The following is a 25,665-nucleotide window of genomic DNA, read 5'->3' on the forward strand; positions in this document are numbered from 1 at the left end:
CATATTTTGTGGTCATGGCAAACGACTGTTGGACGGTCAATTGTTTTGTGAAAGACTTAGCGGTCTTACGACTTCCCCTCTGGGAAGATGACCGACTAACAGCAGCAACAGCAGCAGTGGCAGTAGTAGGCGTACCGCTGCAGGATTCCTCGGATGAATCCCGTATTGAGGAGGACTCAGTCTGGCTGCTGACTTGGGCTGCAGGACTGAATCTGATGGAGATTGTGGAGGAAGTTGACGAGGAGGGTGTTGCTGGTGTGTATCCAACTGGACCACGGGATTTAGGTGTCCCTGTACCGATGAGGGTCCTAGCCCCAGTTCCTGAACTAACCACTGAACTATGAAGGTTATTCAGGTGACGTATAAGGGAGGATGTTCCTAGGTGGGCAAGATCCTTACCCCTGCTTATTTGAGCTTTACATAAGCTACATATGGCCATACATTGGTTGTCTGGATTTGGATAAAAATAACTCCAGACCGAAGAGGTGCATTTTTTGGTCTTCTGACCAGGCATGACGATGGGCTTTTTCATCCCATGGACATCAGCTGTTTCCCCCCCTGGTGCCTCATTTACAATAACCACATCACCATCCTCATCATCAAGTTCCTCCACAGCGCCAGCTACATCATCAATAGCCTCCTCCCGAGCCACCTCTTCCCGTACAGTGATGGGAAGGTCAGGCTTGACAACCACCAACACCCTTGGACTCGCCTTGGGGATTTGTGATAATTTCTCTTTAGAAGGCAGAGTTGTTTGCTGTTTTGTTGCTGACAGCATAACTCTCTTCAATTTTTTGTAGGGGGGGGAGGAGGAGGAGGGCTAAGATCCGTGGGTGAAGCTGAACCACTAGTCATGAACACGGGCCAGGGCCTAAGCCGTTCCTTGCCACTCCGTGTCGTAAATGGCATATTGGCAACTTTACGTTTCTCCTCAGATGATTTAAAGTTTCTCTTTTTGCTACTTTTTCTTAACTTGGGCTTTTTGGATTTTACATGCCCGGTACTACGAGATTGGGCATCGGGCTTGGAAGACGACGTTGATGGCATTTCATCGTCTATGTCATGACTAGTGGCAGCAGCTTCAGCATTAGGAGGAAGTGGGTCTTGATCTTTCCCTACTTTATCCTCCAATTTTTTGGTCTCCATTATATGTAGCACAAGATACTGCAGAATGTGTGAACTTGGTAATATTGCAGTACCAATGGACTTATACTGCTGGATTGGTTTTGCAAATTTGGTTATAATTATTATATATTTTTTTTTTTTTAAATTTTTTATTTTTTTTTACTTTTTTTTTTTTTAAAAAAAACTTGGGAATAGTGGGGAAATAACTATGCCCTTAGAAGCACAGAGCACAGGACACAGCACCACTGGACTGAACAGGACACGGCACAGGACCCAGCAGCACTACGGAACTCAGCAGGACAGAGCACAGGACACAGCACCACTGGACTGATACTGCAGAATGTGTGAACTTGGTAATATTGCAGTACCAATGGACTTATACTGCTGGATTGGTTTTGCAAATTTGGTTATAATTATTATATATTTTTTTTTTTTTAAATTTTTTATTTTTTTTTACTTTTTTTTTATTTTTAAAAAACTTGGGAATAGTGGGGAAATAACTATGCCCTTAGAAGCACAGAGCACAGGACACAGCACCACTGGACTGAACAGGACACGGCACAGGACCCAGCAGCACTACGGAACTCAGCAGGACAGAGCACAGGACACAGCACCACTGGACTGATACTGCAGAATGTGTGAACTTGGAAATAATTCAGTACCAATGGACTTATACTGCTGGATTGGTTTTGCAAATTTGGTTATAATTATTATATATTTTTATTTTTTTTTAAATTTTTTATTTTTTTTTACTTTTTTTTTATTTTTTAAAAACTTGGGAATAATGGGGAAATAACTATGCCCTTAGAAGCACAGAGCACAGGACACAGCACCACTGGACTGAACAGGACACAGCACAGGACCCAGCAGCACCACTGACCTCAGAAGGACAGAGCACAGCACACAGCACCACTGGACTGATACTGCAGAACACAGCACAGCACAGCACAGCACAGCACAGAACTAAACAGCACAGAACTAAACAGCACAGAACTAAACAGCACAGAACTAAACAGCACAGAGGACCACCTAACCTAACACACCCTCCCTCTACCCTGGTCAATGCCCGAGTGAAGATGGCGGCGACTAGCGGGGAATTTATAGGATCCGAGTATCGCGAGATCCGACAACGGGATTATGAGTCAGAGCCTCAGTTTCACTTTTGAATTTGGCGCCAATACCCGGATCTGTCTCGGATCCGACTCGGATCCGCAACGTTCGGGTGGGCTCGGATTTCATAAATCCGAGTGCGCTCATCCCTAATAAAAAGAGAGAAAGAAAAATATTTTGGCAAGCATTGGGATTTATGAGTCAAATATCAAAAATGAGGGAATTAAGGAATTACCTAATTGCAATGTCCAGTGTAATCAGATAAGTAGTGCCGAGTGAGGCTGCGGTAGATGTAGTTTATCCATGGATGTCTGGATAGTATAGAGTAATGATGTGGGAGCCATGTGGGGGAATGGGTGGAAGTGTTGAATGGAGAGTAATAAAGAGCAGATGATTGAATAGCTGAGTTTTTGCAGAGTCATGAGAGAGGAGAGTGGTTCAAAATCAGTATAATTTCTTCCTACTTGTGATGGCAGACAAAGCATTAAGTAGAACTGAGAGCACAATGATGAGATAGGGGACTGAAATAACTGTAGCATGGGTAGGGAGTGGTTGAGCAAGTAATACAGCAAGCTGAAACATAGTGGATTTTGCAGTGAAAACAAACTGACAGATAAAACAAACTTTCATGAGATGAGAAGAAGATAAGATCAGAGTCCAAAACAGTCCTCATGCTGCATGGAGCTTGTAGCCAGGGTGAGTTAAAGACATAAGAGGTAAAATATGGAGTTTCAAGTGAATACTGACTGTAGTCCTTGTGTAGCTGAGTTAATAGGCAGAATGTTCTTCTCCTGTTTAAGTCCGGTATAACTCCGAATTATGCTATTTAAATTTGTTACACTTGTAACTGACATACTTAGAACTAGACACACACTAACTATGCAGCCATCACTGCTAACACTTAACCTATTTGGCACAGCAACATCAGGTATTAACCCATCAAAGCTGCAGCAGTCATCTTAACCATGTAGGAGGTGAGGGGTACCCACCCACAATCCGAAATTTGGGGTTCCAAGTGAAACCAAGTCATGACATGGTAACTCCGTTCCTCTTAGCAATCACAAACATAGTAATTAACCCTAACAATTATCTATCCGAAAATATATCTAACCACGATTGTAAGATTGTAATCACCTTTTTGTTTGTTTTACCCAGTTCGTTTATTAGTTTACTATGTTTATCCCCAATTGTAAAGCGCTACGGAATATTTGGCGCTATATAAATAAATGATGATGATGATGATGTAGGCTATGTCAGAACTTATAACCCTACTTTAAGTGTCCATGATCCCAATGCATAAAGTGTAGCGATCTTGTCTAGAGGTAAAATTCATAGCCCATAGTTGTCAGTTGGTAAATGAGTGGTTAACAGCATGCAGATGCATACAGGTCACATCAGAGCCATCTGTATTAAGTTCAAAAGGTGCATTCAAATCAAATAGTTGTGTGATTCAGGTCTTTTCTCAATTAGTGTATCCAAGCAACCAGATACACAAAGTTGTACCAGTAACAACACGAGCCAAGTAATGACCGGCTGCAGCAGTAATCAAGTAGATACTAGATATAAAATGAGAGAGAGAATAATTAACAGTGGACATTACTAATTTCACAAATACCACAACAGAAAAAAATGTCAAATCCAAATGAAGTAAAGAAAAACTCAACCCACATAGAAATAATACAAAAAAGTAAAAAAAAATGCAAAAGGGGGCAAGAGTTGTGAGCTTATGTATCCATCTCAATTTGAGTTGTAGTAATAAATTGTCCCTATTTCCCCTTCTTGTCAGTGGAGGGATATGATCTATAGGATAACACTTCAAGTCCCGAATAAAATGCCCTTTCTCAACAAAATGTTTCGCCACAGGCACATGTTTAATCTCATCCATTTTAGAAGTTATTGCAAATGTTTTTTTATGGAGGACCATGTTGCACCAGCCTCTCTTTAAGCATATAGGATGTTTTTCCAATGTAGAATAAATTGCACGGGCATTTGAGTATATAATTCACGAATTTACTCTCACAGGTAAGTCTGTATTGTCGTTTATATATTTTGCCAGTTGATTTTTAAGGGAAGCAGGAATATAGAGTCATTGCCCCTGATGAAAGCAACCTAGCTGAAATGATCGTTGGGCAGGGCATGCTGTTATGATGTATCTTTCTGTTTTTTTCCATTAAGTTTTCTATTTATCTTATTGCTGGTGCTGATCTGTTCGTTTGTTGAACAGCTATGGATCATATATATATATCAGCATCGACAACAAGCTTCAATAAGAATGCTCTGCTTTCCAACTCCAGAGATGAACAATTTATACATTGTACAGTCATAATAAGCAGTGACATCACAGAGATACACAGATACTGTATTAAGGTCTACATCCATAGGTCGATAGTTCATGACTTCCCAAGAACTCACAGCTCATTTGTTTATTTCTCTGATCATTGTTCCTTGAGGTTGGGGTCATCTTTCCATGTGTGGCCAAGTGTCCATCCTCAGGCTCCTGCCCCTGGACCTCTATAAACTGGTTCTTTTATGCCATGTATACAGTTGCTACTTGGTATATGAAAACCAATATTAGTTATGCAAAGTGTCAGTGGCACACGCTGGGGGGGGGGTTTCTGGGTCTCCAGAAACCCCCCCCCCCTTTGCTAACTAAGTGCCAACCGTAGCAGCACTGTACTATACAGCAGCCGCGGCGCTGTCGAAGAAGCCAACCCCGCCGCGGACGCTTCTTTGACAGCGCCGCGACTGCTGTATACTACAGTGCTCGCTGCCGAAGTGGAGCTGCTGCGCATGTGCGAGCGCATGCGCAGCAGCTCTCTTGCATGTTTTTGGGGTTTTTTGGGTCAATCCTGCGTGCGCCCCTGAGTGTGAAAGCTTCATAAATACTTCCGAAAAACATTCTCATGCTATTGCGAACAGAATGATCCCAAACTCGATGTGACTAACATGTTGGAAACATTAATTATCTTCTTTACCATATTATATTTTATATTGACTGAAAGAAATAGATTAAACTTTTATTCATGTTACTATTTGCTGAGATAATGATTTGGTTGCATATTAATCACATTGCAACATATATTAGTTTACAGAAATTGCTGATTACCACCTTCCAGCAATTATTAACCTTCAACAGTCCACCCTTTGAGATTGTATCCAACCCTCTCATCCTTTCAAGAGTCTATCACGGGATTATAATATAAAACTTCATTTTCTGTGGTACCTCTCCCTCTTATTACAATCACATTATCATTTTCTGGGGTCACCACAGTCAATTGTAAAAACACCACCCTTCAACACAGCTGGAATACATCTGAAACATAAGCCAATTACGCTAAAGACAACAATTATAAGGATAAGGAGCTTACCTATACCAGTAACCAGTTTTTGTGCCCATTCCCCTAAGCCTGAAAACCATTTAACAGGATTCAACCATGAGATCAATCCTATAGTTTATCCACTATTTCACATAAAGAGGTATTGTGGGGTGTCACGGCTCAGAATAATTTGTTGATCCCCTGCCTCTATTTTAGATGGTATCAGTAGAGGATGGTGGAGATAGAGCACAATGGTATGCAAATGGTGGTAATCACAGAGTAAAGTTCGTAAGCATCACGGATAGCAATAACACAGGAGATGATGGTACTGTTGCAACGTAGTATATTAATTGATGATACAACAGGAATTAAAATATAAATATATATACATCTCAGCAGAGCTGAGCAAACGGCAGTTCATCAGATCACAAGAATAATCACAGATGTACTTCACAGTTGGTAACCGTTGGCAACAGCATGAAATAGATAGAGACATGCAATAAGATGTTGCCTAGAAGTAACAGCGAGGTGAAGAGTATCTGAACCGTGCGTGGAACTACAGGTCACAGGTGATACGGTTCTCAGGTGCAAGGTGAGTTCACTACAATATGCAGCAGCTGAACAGGAGCACACAACTTGAGCTGAAGAAATGGCTACAGGCTTGACAAACAGTTTAAAGTAAAAGTCCAGCAACAAGTAAATAGCAGAGTAATAATAAGCTGTGCCAGACGTATAACTACAGATGACAAACAACTTGATTGTAGTTCAATAGCGTAGTGCAGCAATATAGTCAGCTAGATAGAATTGTACTTGAGCAAATAGATATAAGCACAGGTGTAGCAGACAACTCACGAAACAGTTCAGTGTGCAGATGAACAGCAGAAAGTAACTTCGGCTTGTAGATGAACCACAGAGAGGAATACAGCTGAGCCAATCAAGAGTAACGATAACAGGTAACTTCGGCAGCAGGTAATATCCAGAAAGCAGGTAATGAACAACGGAAAGTCCAGGTATACAGCCAGAACCCACTGCAGCATGAGTAACACGAAGAACAGGCAATAAGTCCATAATCACAGGAGGTTAAAATAGTACTCTAGAACCAATAAGCTCAGGAGGAGGTCCCAATCAAGGTAGCAAGGAACACCTGCGAAAAAATAATGTCTCTGAAGCAGAAGCAAGTACAATCATAGTTCTTAAAGGGACTGTCACAATGCCGGCACCTAGCTATGGGACCGGCGTGTGACATGGGGCTTGCAAAATTCCCATTTTAATTGTAAAATCTCGTCCATTTTACGGTTGTACTAATTCCTTCTTATAAACTTGCAGGTCCTTACCCATATACCTCAATGTGTAATCATACATCTTGGTAATATTATCAATTAGTTTAGCCAGATTCTGTATATATTTATAATTTAGGGTTCCCTGGACACAGCCATGAATAAAGAATGGTACCAAAACCTCCTCCAAGAGCAACTTCTCCCAACCATCCAGAACAGTTTGGTGATGAACAATGCCTTTTCCAGCATGATGGAGCACTTGCTATAAGAAAAAAGTGACAACTAAGTGGCTCGGGGATCAAAACATTGACATTTTGGGTCCATGGCTAGGAAACTCCCCAGAAATTAATCCCATTGAGATCTTGTGGTTTATCCTCAAGAGGCCACAAATTCTGACAAACTCCAAGCATTGATTAGGCTTGTAGAAATGGGCGGCCATCAGTCAGTATATGACCCAGAAGTTGGTTGACAGCATGTCAAGGCGAATTGCAGAGGTCTTCAAACAGAAGGGTCAACACTGCAAATATTGGGCCTGATTCATTATGAAAAGTTAAGCAAAAGTAAGCAAGTCAAAACCATGTTGCATCGCAGGGGATGTAAATTTTTATAATGTGATGGCAGATTTATAGTTGGAGTAGGGCATGTCCTAGATCAACGTTCAATTTTAGTGTATAAATCAGCTATCAGGTATTTGTGTGCTACTTGAAAAAACAGTATTTAACTCATGTGCAAAATAATACACTCATTTGCACCCCTTGCATCACAACATGGTTTTGTCCAGAAAGAAAACTTACTCAATTCCTTGCCTAAGTCCCTTAATGAATCAGGCCCATTGAATCTTTGCATAAATTTAATGTAATTGGGCCTGATTCATTAGCGATCTTGCCTTCTGTGGAAGTTGCGATGTGTATTTATGCTCCTTTGAGGTTAATGCAAGTATTGTATGCAAACCTTTTATTTTTTATTCATCTTCCGCTTGTATGTAATGTATTCAGCTTCCCTGCAAATCAATGCAGACTACACTTGAGCAGGCAAGTCATGAGTTCGTTTCCCAACCATGGCCTTATTTGAGTGGACTTTGTGGGCCATTAAGCAAAATAAAGTCAAACATAAAGGGACTTTGAATCTTGTAAAAGTGGTTCAAAATAGAGGATTTTTTAGTACCTAAGTAAACTAATGGCTGTTTTTTCAGTTACCACACAGACACATTGAAAGTTGATCTAGGACATGCCTTACCCCAATTATAATTATATACCAACATTTTAAATATACCTCCAATCCAACATGCTTTGGCCAAGTTACTCCTTTTATTGCCTAACTTTTCTTAACGATTCCTGCCCTGTATTTTCTCCCAATGATTGCTTGTTTTTCCTTCGTGACTTCCATTTGACTTCATCAATCAAAAAACATACTAGTAGGTCAATTGGCTGATATCAAATTTACGTGTGTGTGTGTGTGTGTTTTTGGGGCTTGTTAGACTGTAAGCTCTATTGGACCAGGGACAATGTTCTCTGTACAGTGCTGCTCAATTGCTGGTGCCATCATAAATAAATAAATGATGAAAGAAATCATGTTGTAGTAGGAAGGGACCAATGTAAATTAAATATTAATGTATGTTCTAAATGTCCATCCATTACATATTTCTTGCAATTAAGTTACAAAAGACACACACACAGCAATTTCTTTTTTTCATAACATTAAAACTTCAAAACAAAACATTACAAAGAAATATTTTTACAAATAATACTTTTGAAATATTAATATTTTTTTATTCATTAGCTTTGAATGTTTTTTGATTTTTGTTTCTGTATTTTAAAAGAGCTTTAATTAGATCCTCTTTTGATGGAGGAATTTCATCCACAGCCTAGGTGTTTTCTTGAGCTGTTTAAAAAAAAAATAAAAAAAGTGCATGCTTAGGTAATTGTGCAAACATATATTACTTCAAAAAGGTGTACCTTGTTTACCCCATTTGACAGGATCAGCAGAGGCATGAAGTGTTACATAACTTTAAAATGGTGGCAAAGGTTAATGGTCATCACAAATCAATGCAGGAATACAGCTAAGGAGCCACGAATAAGGTATAAAACATTCAATGTTTATTTGCTGAAGAGTATGAACAGAAGATGTAATAATGAGCTTTGCAGAATTACCAGGTATATGGCAGTTGCAGGAAAACAGGAGGTATGGAAAGATTCCAGGCAGCAAGTGCAGGGAAATGCAGAGGTAATTACCAGGTTCACAAATGATACAGGTAAGCAGAATGTATGTAGAGATCCCAAGCAGCATAAACCCTGGAGCACAGCAGGAGGTAGTAACAACAAAGAATAACAGGATGTGACCACAGAATGTAACATCAATAAACAGCAATGAATGATGGGAGAGACAGGTATAAATATAGAACACCCAGGTGCCAGGGATAATTAGTGCAGCAGGGTTAACTCCTAAGGGACTGGAAGCAGGCAGAATAGCAGCACCTCTGGTGAATAGAGGTACTGCTGCAACACATAAAAAGAAACACAAATAATAAAGGCTAATAGTCCTGGAGGCAGGAGCTGCCAACACAAAGCAGCAAGCTGCAGGCAGATCGTGACAGTACCCCCTCCCTTAAGGGTGGATTCCAGGCGCTCAATTTACCAAAAATGTCTGGATTCATCGGAATCATAGTCCAGAATGGGGGGCCCGGCAGAAAAGTCCTCGTCTATGGGCAGAGCGGCAAAGGAGACCATGCCAGATGGAAGTTGAAGCACTGCAGAACCTCCTTTCTTTTTACGTCCTCCCCTTTTACGGTTAGGACGTAAGTCTTATAGTCTAATAAAAGTCTAATAGTCCTGGAGGCAGGAGCTGCTAATACAAAGCAGCAAGCAAACTTACAAACTTGTTGATTACTGCCTCAGTAAAGGATTGTAAGTCCGATAAGATGGTATGATCCATCTCAATAAATGGGTTTGCCCATTCCAAAGCCTCTCCTCTAAAATGGGATATTAGGAATAGTACCTGTCTCTTAGGGCTACTAACAAGGCTTGGTATGGAGGGGATCTGTAAAGCAAAAAACCTCAGAAGGGCATTAAATTTGGAAGGATGCCCCTCAAAGAAAGGTGACAGTTCCGACTTGGCACCCTCGGTAACAGATGGTTAGGAATTGGCAGACGACCTGGCAGCAGGCCTGGACTGGGCGGCAGGCTTGGCAACAGGCCCGGACTGGGCAACAGGCTTGGCAGCAGGCTCGAACTGGGTGGCAGGCTTGGCAGCAGGCCCGGACTGGGCGGCAGGCTTGGCAGGGACAGCACTGTGAGAAGCCTTGGGGGCAGACAGAACTTTGAGAAGCCTGGGGGCAGACAGCACTTTGAGAAGCCTGGGTGCAGACAGCACTTTGAGAAGCCTGGGGGCAGACAGCACTTTGAGAAGCCTGGGGTCAGACTGCACTTTGAGAAGCCTGGGGCAGACTGCACTTTGAGAAGCCTGGGGGCAGACAGCACTTTGAGAAGCCACAGAGCAGCCAGCACCAAGTGGTAACTCGAGCTGAACCGCATAGAGTGGCAACTCGGGCTGAACCACATGGTCTGGCAACTCGGGCTGAGCCGCATGGTCTGGCAACTCGGGCTGAGCCGCATGGTCTGGCAACTCGGGCTGAGCCGCATGGTCTGGCAACTCGGGCTGAGCTGCATGGTCTGGCAACTCGGGCTGAGCCACATAGAGTGGCAACATTTCTGGAATAGACTGTAGCTCTGGAACAGAGACAGTGGCTGGAGACTCGGAACTGGAGGCAGCGACTGGAGACTCGGAACTGGAGGCAGCGGCTGGAGACTCGGAACTTGGTAGCAGGGTAACAAGAGACTCGGGTGCAGAGGCTGTGGCAGCAGGCTCAGGACCGGACACAGTGGCAGCAGGCTTGGGACCGGACACGGTGGCAGCAGGCTCGGGACCGGACACGGTGGCAGCAGGCTCGGGACCGGACACAGTGACAGCAGGCTCGGGACCGGACACGGTGGCAGCAGGCTCGGGACCGGACACGGTGGCAGCAGCCTTGGGACTGGACACGGTGGCAGCAGCCTCGGGACCGGACACGGTGGCAGCAGCCTCGGGACCGGACACGGTGGCAGCATAAACAAATTCGGAATGCAGAGAGGAAACAACAGAGGATGGATCAGTAGACTGTCGTGGTCTGCGGAGAGGACAGTCCTGTACGAAGTGTACATTGCTGGTACAGTAGAGACACAATTTGTTTGTTATTCTGCGCCGCCGCTCCTCTTCGGAGAGATGGGGGCGTGGACCACCTGTGAACCGGGAATTAGTTACACCATAGTTCTTAGTAAACTGCAAATTTGTAGGAGCACAATTAAGAGGTGCTGTTTGCACAGATTCCACAGCAGAGAAGGTTGGTGGAGACAAATCACCTGCTTCTGCAATAGGAGAGACAGAGTCTGACAGTCTCCTGAGTGGGTCCATAAGCAAGGTAGAAAATTTAGCCAACTGGGAGCATAGCAGGATTATATCCATCTGTAAAGCCTGTAGTTGTGGCAATTCAAAGGCTGGTAAAGCAGACATGTTCCAAAATAAAAATGAATTGCAGAAGAAAAAGGTCCCAGAATAAAAAACTTTCATCTGACTCCTAAGCTGTTTTTGTGGGCTGGTTATACTGTCAATGCAGGAATACAGCTAAGGAGCCACGAATAAGGTATAAAACATTCAATGTTTATTTGCTCAAGTATGAACAGAAGATGTAATAATAAGCTTTGCAGAATTACCAGGTATACGGCAGTTGCAGGTAAACAGGAGGTAGGGAAAGATTCCAGACAGCAAGTGCAGGGAAATGCAGAGGTAATTACCAGGTTCACAGATGATACAGGTAAGCAGAATATATGTAGAGATCCCAAGCAGCATAAACCCTGGAGCATAGCAGGAGGTAGTAACAACAAAGAATAACAGGATGTGACCACAGAATGTAACATCAATAACCAGCAATGAATGCTGGGAGAGACAGGTATACATAGGGAACACCCAGGTGCCAGGGATAATTAGTGCAGCAAGGTTAACTCCTAAGGGACTGGAAGCAGGCAGAATAGCAGCACCTCTGGTGAATAGAGGTACTGCTGCAACACATAAAAAGAAACACAAATAATAAAGGCTAATAGTCCTGGAGGCAGATCGTGACAGTACCCCCTCCCTTAAGGGTGGATTCCAGGCGCCCAGTTTACCAAAAATGTTTGAATTCATCGGAATCATAGTCCAGAATGGGGGGCCCGGCAGAAAAGTCCTCGTCTATGGGCAGAGTGGCAAAGGAGACCATGCCAGATGGAAGTTGAAGTACTGCAGAACCTCCTTTCTTTTTACGTCCTCCCCTTTTACGGGGAGGACATAAGTCTAATAGTCCTGGAGGCAGGAGCTGCCAATCCAAAGCAGCAAGCTGCAGGCAGATCATGACAATGGTATGCTAAACACAGTACTAGCCAGAGGGCTAATACTTTTGGGTGGCAGATGCATTTATATATATACATTTGTGTGTTGACCAGGGGCGAAGGGGGTTGGGTTAATTTTCCTAAAACACTTATTAGGCCTATCATGTTCCAAACCTGTGGAATGGTTAACTAATTTTAAGGTAAATATCAAGTAAATGCAAGCCTGTCTGATGAGTACAATGGCTCTACCAAACCAAAAAAGGCCACAAAATATTTTTGAAAAATATTTACATTCTCCTAAATCCTCATCCTGGCGCACCTCCTCTCTTGGCAGCTCCTCCTCCTCCTCCTCCTCCTCTTTTGGAAGCCCCAACGCCATTGCATCCTCCTCCACATGCTCCTCCCTGGCCTCCTACTGCTCCTGTCTTTTCCATTGCCGGAACTGATTGCTTGTTGGAATAAGTATAACACATAAGTTTCTTTTTAAATGTTCTGCCTGTTTCACAGTTACCTACATGTAGCCATATAATTATGTGGCCTGACATTGTAAAACTTGCATTTACCAACAGACCTAATTGAGCGTCTTAAAAAATAAAAATAAATAAATTAGATAAACACAGACCACTTTCAGATGGCCTGTATGTCATCTGCTTAGGTGACAGAGTGATGTTGAATTGACATTTTGTAATGTATAAATATTTTGTACTTTTTTTTTTTACTTATAATGTACTTATAATAATATAAAGTGACAGATTAGGGAGACAATACAGTAAGTATTTAGGTAAGGCCTTGTAATATGGTAAAATCCGGTTGACACAAATTTGTGTGTTGGCAAAAAATTACATTACACCTACCAGTGTTATATTATAGATGTATGGGAGATACAAACAGCATGGTGGCTTAGTGGTTAGACAATCAACCTTCCAAGAGTGGAGTCGAGTGGGTTCGAATCCAGAGTCTCTGTGGAGTTTAAATATCCTTCCCATGTTTGATTGGGTTTCCTCCTATGTGTTCCTTATGGAAGAGTTTATGTACGAACATTTTATTAATATAGTTTAAACAAATTAAACTGTAATGACTTTTATTTATACTAGCGCATTATTAGCCGTAAAAAAAATAAATGTCAAACAAGGTATAGGCTAACTATCCGATATTACACATCAGCCACTTCACATTACAGTTTATTACAACTGTGCATCCACCATAGTTTTGTTAAAAAAATAGTACATTCTGTTTGACATTAATATATACAAAAAAAATATTAAGATTGAAGTGTATTAAGATGTATGTTGTGCATATTTAGTTGTGAGTAGGGGTATTTTAAACAAGCATTGCTTTTTCAACAGTTTAGTGTTGTTATTCCACGCTGCTACTATAGCTTTTTTTACACTTAAACATGGCCCTGAGCTTCCTTAAGTGTAAGGATGAATTTAAGAAAAACACTAAGTAGTTCTTATCTATCTGACGCATCCGGAGGTAAACACCTAGGACTAAATTTACTAAGCTGCGGGTTTGAAAAAGTGGGGATGTTGCTTATAGCAACCAATTAGATTCTAGCTTTCATTTATTTAGTACCTGCTACAAAATGACAGCTAGAATCTGATTGGTTGATATAGGCAACATCCCCACTTTTTCAAACCCATAGCTTAGTAAATCTAGTCCCTACTCTTCTTAAGTCACTATGATCTCCGCCCGATCTCTGCCCATTCACTGCCCTTTCCTAGCCCTTTTTTCTTAAGGGGTTTGAGAGCTTCTTAAGTGACGTTAAGAAGTTTTCGTATTATCCGCACAAAAAATCGGCAGATAAGAACGCTAATGAATCAGGCGCATTGTCAATAAAAGCCTTGACACTTATGAAATGCTTGTAATTTTACTTCAGTATACCATAGCAACATCTGACAAAAAGGTCTAAAAACATTGAAGCAGCAAACTTTGTGAAAACCAATATTTGTGTCATTCTCAAAACTTTTGGTCATTACTGTATACTTTATTAGTAAGATTTCCTATTGTTTCCAACTTTATTCTAGATACCTTTAACAATTTACTTTAGTATATCAACAGAAGTTTTATATATATATATATATATATATATATATATATATACATACATATATATATATGCACAGTATATTAGAGATGTGCGCTAAACCTCGTGTTTCGGTTTCAAAACCTGTGTTGGTTCTAAACCGACTTTGTGTTTCGGCTTTGCTACCGGTTTTGTCTATCAAACGCGAAAGGTTTTGTTTTTTGATCTGGCTTTACTTTATTTACTTTATTGTAAAAAAATAGGTAAAATAAGGTCATTTTGAGCTGTCATTGCGCATATATTACTACTTATAGCATTAACATTGATTTACCAATTTTCACCAATTTTGGCCAAAGTCTGCAGCGAGCTGTCTTAATGAAGGAATTTGTAACTTTGCCATCATTGCATTTGCTTTCTCTGATACAATTAAAAAAAAAAAAAAACTGAATAGTGTTGATATCGCCCTTTCATAGCTCCAAAATCTCCTTGTTCAGACTTACTATTACTGTAATTGAATAAATAAATAACCACCGGGACACCAATGTAAATTTGGCAAAAGGTCATAGTTTTTATTTAAATAAAAATGGTTGCAGAGAGCAATGCGAGCCAGCTAACAACTAATACCAAAACCAAAAAGTGGAAGGTCAGATTGCTATAAGGGATATAGGTCGACTAACCGGCGTCCCACGCAGTAAGCTAATAAAGAAAGACTCTGAGACAAGTATTTGGCAAAATTATTTCGGTCACAGCTTTATTAAACACTTCCAAGCTTGGCAGACAAGCGGCGTGCAAGGCTAATAAAATATATCACCTTTTCCAGTTCCATCTGGAAAAAATGGGGCGCGTTCTGCCTACTTCCATCTAGGCAACGCAACAACGCCCTCCGGAGACCAGTCCCCTTGGCATAAATCACCCTCCAATAAACCTGGCACGCCGCCAGTATTGGCCCAACCGTTGAAGCTGGAACCCAAGCGTGCGTCCGTCTTCCTTGGGTGATACTGCCCGGCCCTGCTGGCTCCCCACTTCCTATGCCTTGCTCGCCGCTTTCCCGCCCTTCCAACTGTGACAAAGTAATTTGAGCAATAGATTTTATTCCCAAAGCATACAATGACAACAACATTACATGTCAAGCATTTACCAAGATTACATATACAAAGTGCTTGCTCTATAGTATATATTTCACATCTTGTTTTTATTTATTTATTTATTTATTTTAAAGAAATACCTGCATGTACTATAGTGGATGGGTGGGTGGGAAACTGAAAAACTAAGTATAATAAGCTTCCTTCCCCCTCTCCTTTAACTACTCTCACCTTGTCCTGCCTCTTGTCTCGCCCCCTGCCCCGTCCTTTATCTGAGTAGCTACCTGCACTGCTCAGCTGTAACAAAATAGGACGGACTTCGTTGTCTGCACCCCCCTTTCTTCATGTCACTTGCATTGGGCCGCCTAGCGACCATCCTCCCTTATTCCTCTTCGGCGCTATAGCTGCGCCTGCGATTCCTTTAAGGGATATAGGTCGACTAACCAGCGTCCCACGCAGTGAGCTAATAAAGAAAGACTCTGAGACAAGTATTTGGCAAAATTATTTCGGTCACAGCTTTATTAAACACTTCCAAGCTTGGCAGACAAGCGGCGTGCAAGGCTAATAAAATATATCACCTTTTCCAGTTTCATCTGGAAAAAATGGGGCGTGTTCTGCCTACTAACATGTAGGCACCGCAACAACGTCCTCTTGAGACCAGCCCCTTGGCATTAATCACCCTCCAATTGCTGAAACCTGGCACGCCGCTGGTATTGGCCCAACCATTGAAGCTGGAACCAGGCATATGGCCGTCTACCCAGGGCGATATTGCCTGGTGTTCTTTCTAGAAAAATATTACCACCTTTTCCAGTTCCATCTGGAAAAATAGGGCGTGTTCTGCCTACTTCCATGTAGGCACTGCAACAACGCCCTCCGGAGACCAGCTCCCTTGGCATAAATCACCCTCCAATAAACCTGGCACGCCGCCAGTATTGGCCCAACCGTTGAAGCTGGAACCCAGGCGTGTGTCCGTCTTCCCTGGGTGATACTGCCCGGCCCTGCTGGCTCCCCACTTCCTATACCTTGCTTGCCGCTTTCCCGCCAAGCAAGGTCCTCATGACCCTGTCCATGGGGACCGAAGCCCCCACCGCTATGACCTCCTGTAACAACAACCTCCAAAGCGACCTCCTGCATATTGTTAAACATATCAAGTGCAACCACTTAAATGTGCACCCCGTCACTCCTATAAAAACCTGTACAATTAAAGCAAGATTTTCGCAAGCTGGAACCAGGCATATGGCCGTCTACCCAGGGCGATACTGCCTGATGTTTTCTCTAGAAAAATATTACCAACTTTTCCAGTTTCATCTGGAAAAATAGGGTGTGTTCTGCCTACTTCCATGTAGGCACAGCAACAACGCCCCCCCCCCCCCCCCCGGAGACCAGCCCCCTTGGCATAAATCACCCTCCAATAAACCTGGCACGCCGCCACTATTGGCCCAACCATTGAAGCTGGAACCAGGCGTGCGTCCACCTACGGGAGTTAATAAACAGGTTTCACTACATTTCTCACCCTATTAATGCCTGACCTGGCTGATCCTAGAGCTCCACTACTCAAAATACTTAAGCACAGTCTCCAACTCACGTGGCCAATTCTTACACTGATCCAACTCTGTTAGCCCTGCCACCATAAATCTTGCACCGCTTATTTGCATCCTGTGCTTGATTCAAAAATACCACTGCTATAATAAGATAAAGACTTTGAAGAATGCACCCGATACTGAACAGGTCATAGGCAAACCCTTGTTTATGAAATAATATCCATCAGATTGAAAACCCATCAACCTAAAGCTGTCCAAATTTGAAAGGCAGACTGTATGTCTAATTTTGCCATGAGGTCTCCTTTTCCATGCTTTTTGACCATTTTTACAGCCCTGACAAAGGATTGATATTGGACCAAACACTTATCCTGTCCAGCTCATCGGAAACCGATACCCCTGCCGGTATGATAAGTGCTGGATCAGCCTAAAATTCTCTGCTGCCTTCTTAGGATCCAGCCCCAGATGCAAAAATTACTAAATTCTAACTGGGACGCTCTTGGAATGGGCCAGTCATTCGGTGCAACATCAGCTCCTTGACAATCTTATCACTGACTCTTAAAGATTGCATGTTAATTGATTCCAGATTCCTGTGAAACCCCCCCACCCCACCCCCTTGGGGGGATGCTTCTTGTAACAGAAATCCTTAAACCTTCCATGGAAACAAAAATAAAACCTGCCTGCAACAAATGCCACAACTCAGCTTCTTCCCTTTTTGGATACCTAACCAGCCACTCTAGCATACTGCTCACCTTTACTGGCCTCCAAACCTTATCGCTGCACCATTCTTTTCCACTGATGAACCACTGTGATCCTAGCCAAATATGTATCCCCTACTCCGAAACTTATGGGCCTCTGCCCTTGTGATTTCAATCTAAAAGCCTCATCATATCTCCACGCTACAGACCCCCCGTATTCTCTCTAAACTGAATGAATAAAGTTTGTGTACTTTACCATACACATTGCACTGCCAGGGAATGCCCCCATGTAACAACCAGAGTACACAAACATCCTGCTCAGCCAATTATCTATAGTTTTGTACGCATCTGCTTGCGCTGCTCCCTCTCTTTTTCCTTGAGTCACACCTCGGTTAATGTAAATAGATCAACAAAATTACCCTTCTCAGCTTCCTTCCTGATGTGTTTTGGCAAATGTCCCATCACTGCACTCAACTCACAACCGACAACTACGCTTCCCTGTACGAACAAACTTTATTTCTGCGACTTCAGTCTCCACCTGCTCAAGTCTTTTCCTTACGGCTCCACCCCGAGGCCCACTAGCTTCTTCTTTCTCCTATTATCCCTTACCATGTGCTGCTGCTCCTTCAACGACTTATACATCTGCTCAGACTCCAACTCGGATGAACTATCGTCACCTGAACTGTCACCCACGCCCTTTCGATCCTTATAAACATCCCTTAATCTTAATATTTGCATTACCTACATCAATTTTACATTACAATTTTGCACAACGTTATTATTAATCCCATTCCCTTGCCATGCGTTGCATGTTCTTCTGGCCACGCTGGAAATGGCGTCAGCCGTTGACGATGCACGGCTAGCTGCACTGGACATTGCGTCAGCTCTCCGGTGTACCTTCACCTGTAATCCAATGAATGACCTATTCACTGCGCTTGAAATGGCGTCAGCCGAAGATAGTGCACCGCCTGCTGCGCTGGACATGGCGTCAGCTCTCCGGTGTACCTTCACCTGTAATCCAATGAGTGACCTTTTGGCTGCGCTGGAAATGGCGTCAGCCGAAGATAGTGCACCGCCTGCTGCGCTATACATGGCGTCAGATTTTTTTGTGCACCCTCTCCTGTAATCCAATGAATGACCTTTTGGCTGCGCTGGAAATGGCGTCAGACGTAGAAAATGCACCGCTGGCTGCGCTGGACATGGCGTCAGCTTTTTGGTGGATCTTCCCTTGTGAGATGATGCACGGTCAGCTGTCCGATGTTGGCGTCCTCGCTGGACCGGTCGTGACCTCTGTTATGTTAATCAACAGCTTGCAATGATTCGCTAAGAGCAGGGTTTAAACCTGCGCGGGGAGACCCCATTGCATTTCAAGTCCAAAGCCTTAACCACTCGGCCATCACAGAACCACGCTGCTATTGCATAACACCTTGAAAGCCAGATCTTGGTATGGGTGTGTCGGGTGGCTCAGGGATGAGGTTTTAGCTGTATGGTGCAAACTTGTGTACTTTTTGCCACGAGTTGTGCTAAACTCTCCAATCAGCAGGAGTTCTGAAAAAGATGCTGTAATATTTTTCAGTTATCAAACAACAATAATGGTACTTGGGCAAATTTACCGGCCACAGGGTCCTTTTGTAATATTAACTTATTAGTGTTATGCAATATTTTAGCAGAGAATTTGTGTATTCGGGAATAGCAGCAATTGTAATTAGCTGTAATAAGACTCCTTCCAGTACTATGTCCTTGTCCCCAAGTGCTTGCATGGCCATAAAACTCCCAGTTGAATAAACAAACATATAGCACAAAGGGGTTTAGCTTGCATCTTGTGCTTATAGGTGTGATGTGACAACCCCCCATTAAGTCTGTGCTAGCCAACATATTCAAACCCATGCTATTCAATATTTATGATATCTTACAGACTTCTGACCACACAGGATGAATTTGGTTGAATCAATAGCAAAATCAAAGCAATGGGCATGTTAACTGCGTTATAACGCTACTACGGTATTTAACCACATTAAATAATCTACAGCCTTCACTGACGTACCTATTATTTAGTTACTGTTCTACATCAATATTTTACAAATTACACATATATATGCCTGCTATATTTAGCCCAACACCATAACATATATGCATATGCACTATTATTAATGCTGATAATGAGTCCAGCTTATAAGCGATGACTTAAATGCTGCTAATGATATATTTTAAAGGAGTCTAACTGTGTAACAACTTAACCTGTGCAGCATAAATATATTTGCATTCAACTTGTAATGAAAATGCATTTGGTTGAGGAACGTTGAATACATTTAATAGTCTTACAGTATAATAATAAATAATATATGTATGCAGACCTGTACCTAATGTCTGTAATATAATAAGTATCAGTAAGGTAGTATCCTATATATATATATATATATATATATATCTATATATATCACCCTAGTAATAGTAGTAATTTAAGGTAGGGTATCTATAAGACTACATCAGCACAGGACAGACATGTGACCGGGAAGTGGACGGAATAGATAAAGGAAAATAACCCACAGCATGTATATATTCTGAGTGACTAAAAATCTTACTATTAAGAAATAAATGTACATAATAACATATATTCCTTATTGTAATTGTAACCACAGCCTGGATTTAACCTTGTCACCTGCTGGTACTCAGCCCGATCAACATACAATTTCACTTCCTGTCTCCTAACTAATCACCTCCAACAAAAGAATGTCTGAGAAAGGGGGAGGCTAATTGTTAGCACCATCAGCATGGTTTATGCCTGAAGTATATCAACAAAAATAAAACAGAAAACAAAAAACAAAAACAGAGTCCAAATTATGCCCCTGAACTAAGCAATTGTCCCTCTGCCTTTTCCCACCTTATATAGTATTATATTGTTACACACATTAACTTGCAAGTCTCCTAACCCAGCCATCTCTGCTTAACAATTGCTATCTGAGTGCAATACAATTCCTCTAACATTTATACTTTAGTTCATACTACATAGCTTCCTTATTTTAATGTATTTACTTTGTAGTATTAAAAGGACACACAATGCTAAATTAATCAAAATAAAATTAATGATTTTTGATTTTTTTATTTAAAGTTCATCGTTTAAAACTTCCTTATCTTTCATTTGAATTTATGAATTAATATTTACCAGCCCCAGAGCTGATGCCCTAGAGCGTCCAGTTCTTCCTCAGTTAAATTAAAATCCTTGGAGGTCCAGAGGGTTGCTCAGAGTCCTTGCAAAACTGAAAAACTATGTATAATAAGCTTCCTTCCCCCTCTCCTTTAACTACTCTCACCTTGTCCTGCCTCTTGTCTCGCCCCCTGCCCCCTCCTTTCCCTGAGTAGCTACCTGCACTGCTCAGCTGTAACAAAATAGGACGGACTTCGTTGTCTGCACCCCCACCCCCCCTTTCTTCATGTCACTTGCATTGGGCCGCCTAGCGACCATCCTCCCTTATTCCTCTTTGGCGCTATTGCTGCGCCTGCGATTCCTTTTACACCACTGGTCCCAGGATATAATCCTCTACGATATTACGTTTTCCTAATAACTGTCACAAGCTTTTAGAACCAGCAGGAGAGTTCTTCACCAATAGCACCCCAGTTGCCTGTCACTAGCTGGGATGCAGCGGCAGTGTTAACATGGTGTCAAAGTGAGTACACCCCTTCTTAGGGACTGCCTCAGCTGCTGAGGTTAGACGAAGCTTACCCTGGGGCAATGATTTTTTTTCCCTCTTTCCTACATAAATATTTTCAAGTCCCCTGGTTTAATCCAAAGGGCAGCATTACTGCACAGATTTACCTCACACCAAGGACAATGCCATCTTGAAATCCACCATTTAACATTGTGCCTTTTAATCAATTTGTAAATGTTTACTAATGCCTCTGTCTGTAGTTGTCCACTGTTGTCCTTATTGAAGGATTTCGTAAATCTGCCACCGATGCATTTGCTTTCTCCGATACAGTTTTAAAAATAATTAACCATACTTTACGGTTCTCTAACTCCATCACATAGCATACATCATCATCCATCATATTTACATCTACACATGTATTCTTTGCCAGTTCCAAAATATGTCCTGTTAATTTCTCAGAATGTGGACATTCAATTGCATTGTCAAGACATGTTCTGGGCAACCAAATCTGCATCAATGTAAGTATTATACATACTTGCATTTGTGGGAAGAACGACTATTAGCCTATCTAAACTGTGTCTTTTACATATTTCTTACACGTCACTAACAGAATATATAAATATAATTTATATACATTCCATATTTATATACATAGTCTTGGGGACCACCTCCGCTGCAAGTCTCGGGCAGTCCCCTTTAACCTTGGGTTGGACGAAGCTTACCCCAGGGGAATGATTTTTCTTTCCTACCCTCCCCTTCATAAATATACACAAGCAGAGACGTAACTAGGTAGGTGCGGGCGGTGCCATTGCCAAGGGGGCACAGCAGCCGCCCGCTACCTGCCTTTGTGCCCTGGCTCAATCACTGGACACAGCTTCCCCCACCAGAAACAACTTGTTCCTGGCATCAGAAGCTTGTTCCTGTCAGTGGAACGCACATGCGTTCCACAAACAGGAATTTCGGTATTTGGAACGCAAATTTGCAACAACTTGTTCCTGTCAGTGGAATGCACATGCGTTCCACTAACAGGAAGTTAGGCATTTAGAACGCAAATTTGCGTTCCAAATTCTAATGCAGGATGCCGCTCGGCCGCAGTTACAGCGCCGTTCACCGCTGACCACCACTGTAAGTAAAAAGAAAAGCAATCTCCATAACAAACTGCTCTTATAAGAGCAAATTTCTGAATTCTTTACAACTACCCTTCTTACTCAAACCTTCCACCAACCTGCTCCATACCCAATCCCCTATTCCAGCCCACTTATATACCACCACTCTTCCCACCCATCTCTACTCCCACTGATCTCACCTACACCTTATTTTACTCAATCTCTCTCTATTTCTCAACTATTTAATTAAAGTATCTTTAATTTGATTTTCACAATATTTCATTAATTCTCTTTTTTTCTTTAAAATTTTAATATAAATTTCTATTGTATAATATATCTACTTTTATTTTTATGTATGTATTATCGTTTTTATTTATTTTCATCAATATATATATATATATATATATATATATATATATATATATATATATATCTTTGTATATATATATATATATATATATATATATATATATCTTCGTATATATATATATTTCTTATTTTTATTTATTTGTATTTATTTTATCTTAGAACATTTGTGAGCTACAAAACACTGACTAGTTCCACCGCTGGAACATACAAAAAAAGAGGAGCAGTAGGTCAAATTCTTTTATATAACACACAATGACAGGGTTTAATGGGTTTTGTGTGTGCGTGTGTGTGTCTGCGCGTGTGTGTATATATATATATATATATATATATATATATATATATATATATATATATATATATATATATAAAACACACACACATACAATTCTCGGCTACACATACTTGCAAATGCATGATAAGTCAAATGCATCAGAGATATAGATAGAGAGATAGCTATATATATATATATATATATATATATATATATATATCGATATATGTATATATATATATATATATATATATATATATATATATATATATATATCTATCTATCTATCTATCTATATATATATATATATATATATATATATATATATAGATATAGATATAGATAGATATATATATATATATATATATATATATATATATAGATATCATGCATTTGCAAATATGTGTAACAGAATTCTCTCAGTAAAGTGATAGCCACACCCACTTGGCAACTGTCACTCCCATTTAGATGGGGGGTGACGGTGCCCTGTCTCGCCCAGGGCACTGAAATGTCTAGTTACGGCACTGTACACAAGTCCCTTGGTTTGATTCAGAAGGGCAGCATTATGGCACACAGTATGTAAATAAAATAAGGTAATGTAAGCCGTTGTCTTAACAACCAATGAATACTCTGATAATATATTGAGTGGCTAATCTTTGAATTGTTGTACTATGGGTTTAAGACATCTTCTTTTCTTAGCATCCTCATTTATTTATATAGCGACAGCAAATTAAGTAGATATTTAAAATTAGGTATCTACTTGTCTAAATATCTACTGATGCCTCTGTCCATCTAATGACAATGGATTGTTACTGTCTCTTCACTCTCCATTATGCTTTTATAAAATTTAAAATTTAGTGTGTGCATAGAGTTTCAACATTTTTTTCTCTTGCACATTACAAGATTTCCCATAATCTCCAAACCGCTTATCTCTAATATATATATATATATATATATATATATATATATATATATATATATATATATATATATAGTTTCTAGGTCCCTGGGAAGGGTAGATATAGCACATTTAATGCCCTCCTCCCCTATTCTTGGACTTCTTTCTGTAGTGTAGGGTGTTGTCTGGTGTTCACCAGACAAGAGCTATTATTTGATATCTCATTTGAAAGAGGGGTTTCGGCTCTTTAAAACAAGAATGCCCCGGGGTTTCTATGTGTCAGTATGGGGGAGATATCATACATTCAGTTCTATGGTTCTTTTGGAAACATATAACTGGAGACTAATGTCAATTCGCTTCCTGAGTCCACCAGAACCAAAATAGGACGCCGATTCTCCAGTATAGTAACTAAAAAAGATGATAGACTACCCCTGGAGGAGGACATTGCGCAGCAATAAGGAAAGGCTGATCCCAGCCGAGCTATGGTACAATCCATTGGTTCCTGTTGCTTTGGACATTCAGCATGGAAATACCCAGGTTCATTACATTTAAAACAGACAGGTGGAGAAACTTTTATTACTGGAGCCTTAGACATGTGTTGCAGTGCTGAATAATGGTCTATCGCCATAGCAAGCTCCTCATAAGACTGTGGATCCCCATGTAGCACCCATCTCTCTAAGCTCCTATCCAGCCCATGGACACAGTCGTCATTTGCCAGTATCTCCACCATACGGGCAGGTAAATTGGTATTTGGCTGCAACCAAGTCTTTACCACTTTATAAAATCCAACCAGCTGTGAGCAAACCGCTTTTCTTGGGAGACAATGCCAGTCATGATAGCACTGAGCTCTCCCCACTCCAGTCACACCTATCCGGGCCAAAATCTCAGCCTTTACTTACTGATAGACAGCAGCCTGCTCATCAGACAAATCAACATAAGCACGCTGAGCTTCACCGCTCATATATAGCACCAGTTTTTCCGCCCAGATTCCTGGCGGCCATTTAAGACCTGTGGCGACTTTCTCAAAGGCTAAGAGATATGCTTCCACATCATCTGAGGTGGTCATTTTCTGCAAGACAGAGATCTCAGACACATCATGCACCTGCCTCACTTGATCTAGCTCTTTATGCAAGAGCATTGTATTTTCTATCTGGGCTTCTGCAACCTGCAGCATTTGAGCCTGCTGTGCTTGTTGTGTAGTGGCTACAATCAGCAACGCCCCTTGCTGCATAGTGGTCACATTCACTAAAGCCCTCAAGAGTTCCATCATATTGCTGTTTTGGCATGTGGGAAAGTGAAATTTTGCTTCCCTAAATGAAACACTTTTGTTTGTGGAAAGGGACAGTATGTCACTTGTAGTTCACACTCACAATCATCAAACAGTTTATATATCTGCTTTGTGATTAAAGTTTGAATCACCTATAAATTCCTCACATTTGCAGCACAGATTTTTGTAGTAAAAATTGCCTTGTAATCTGTGTTGGACTGGGGCATGAAGGGCCCAGCAGGGTACTGCAATGCTAGGGGCCCACCAGAGGGGGCATGGCCAGCCATCATTGAGGTGAGACCAGACACTAGAGGGGGAGTGGTCAGCCCATGAAGGACAGCTAGCACCATAGTGTAGTATATAAATAATGCAGTGTGTATATTAGAGATGCTCACTGACTCCTGTGCTTTAGTGTTTTTGGTTTTGGATCTGGATTACCGTCGTGTTTTGGTTTTGGTTTTGGTTTTGCCAAACCGCCATTGCGTGTTTTGGTTTTGGTTTTGTTTTGCTATTTTGATGAAAAATCAATGTTTTTGGA

At 41.3% G+C, this 25,665-nt stretch overlaps 1 protein-coding gene and 1 non-coding gene across 2 annotated transcripts in view; one reads left to right on the forward strand and one right to left on the reverse strand.

The window, feature by feature from the left end:
• Positions 1 to 25,665, forward strand: part of CARMIL2 (capping protein regulator and myosin 1 linker 2) — a 1,059,949-nt gene that overhangs the window by 377,872 nt on the left and 656,412 nt on the right. The gene's annotated exons all lie outside the window — the stretch shown is intronic.
• Positions 18,891 to 18,972, reverse strand: TRNAS-UGA (transfer RNA serine (anticodon UGA)). Its single transcript has one exon. It is a non-coding gene; the product is annotated as a tRNA-Ser (tRNA).

This window comes from Mixophyes fleayi, chromosome 10, assembly GCF_038048845.1.
Source record: "Mixophyes fleayi isolate aMixFle1 chromosome 10, aMixFle1.hap1, whole genome shotgun sequence".
NCBI classification, from domain to species: domain Eukaryota; kingdom Metazoa; phylum Chordata; class Amphibia; order Anura; family Limnodynastidae; genus Mixophyes; species Mixophyes fleayi.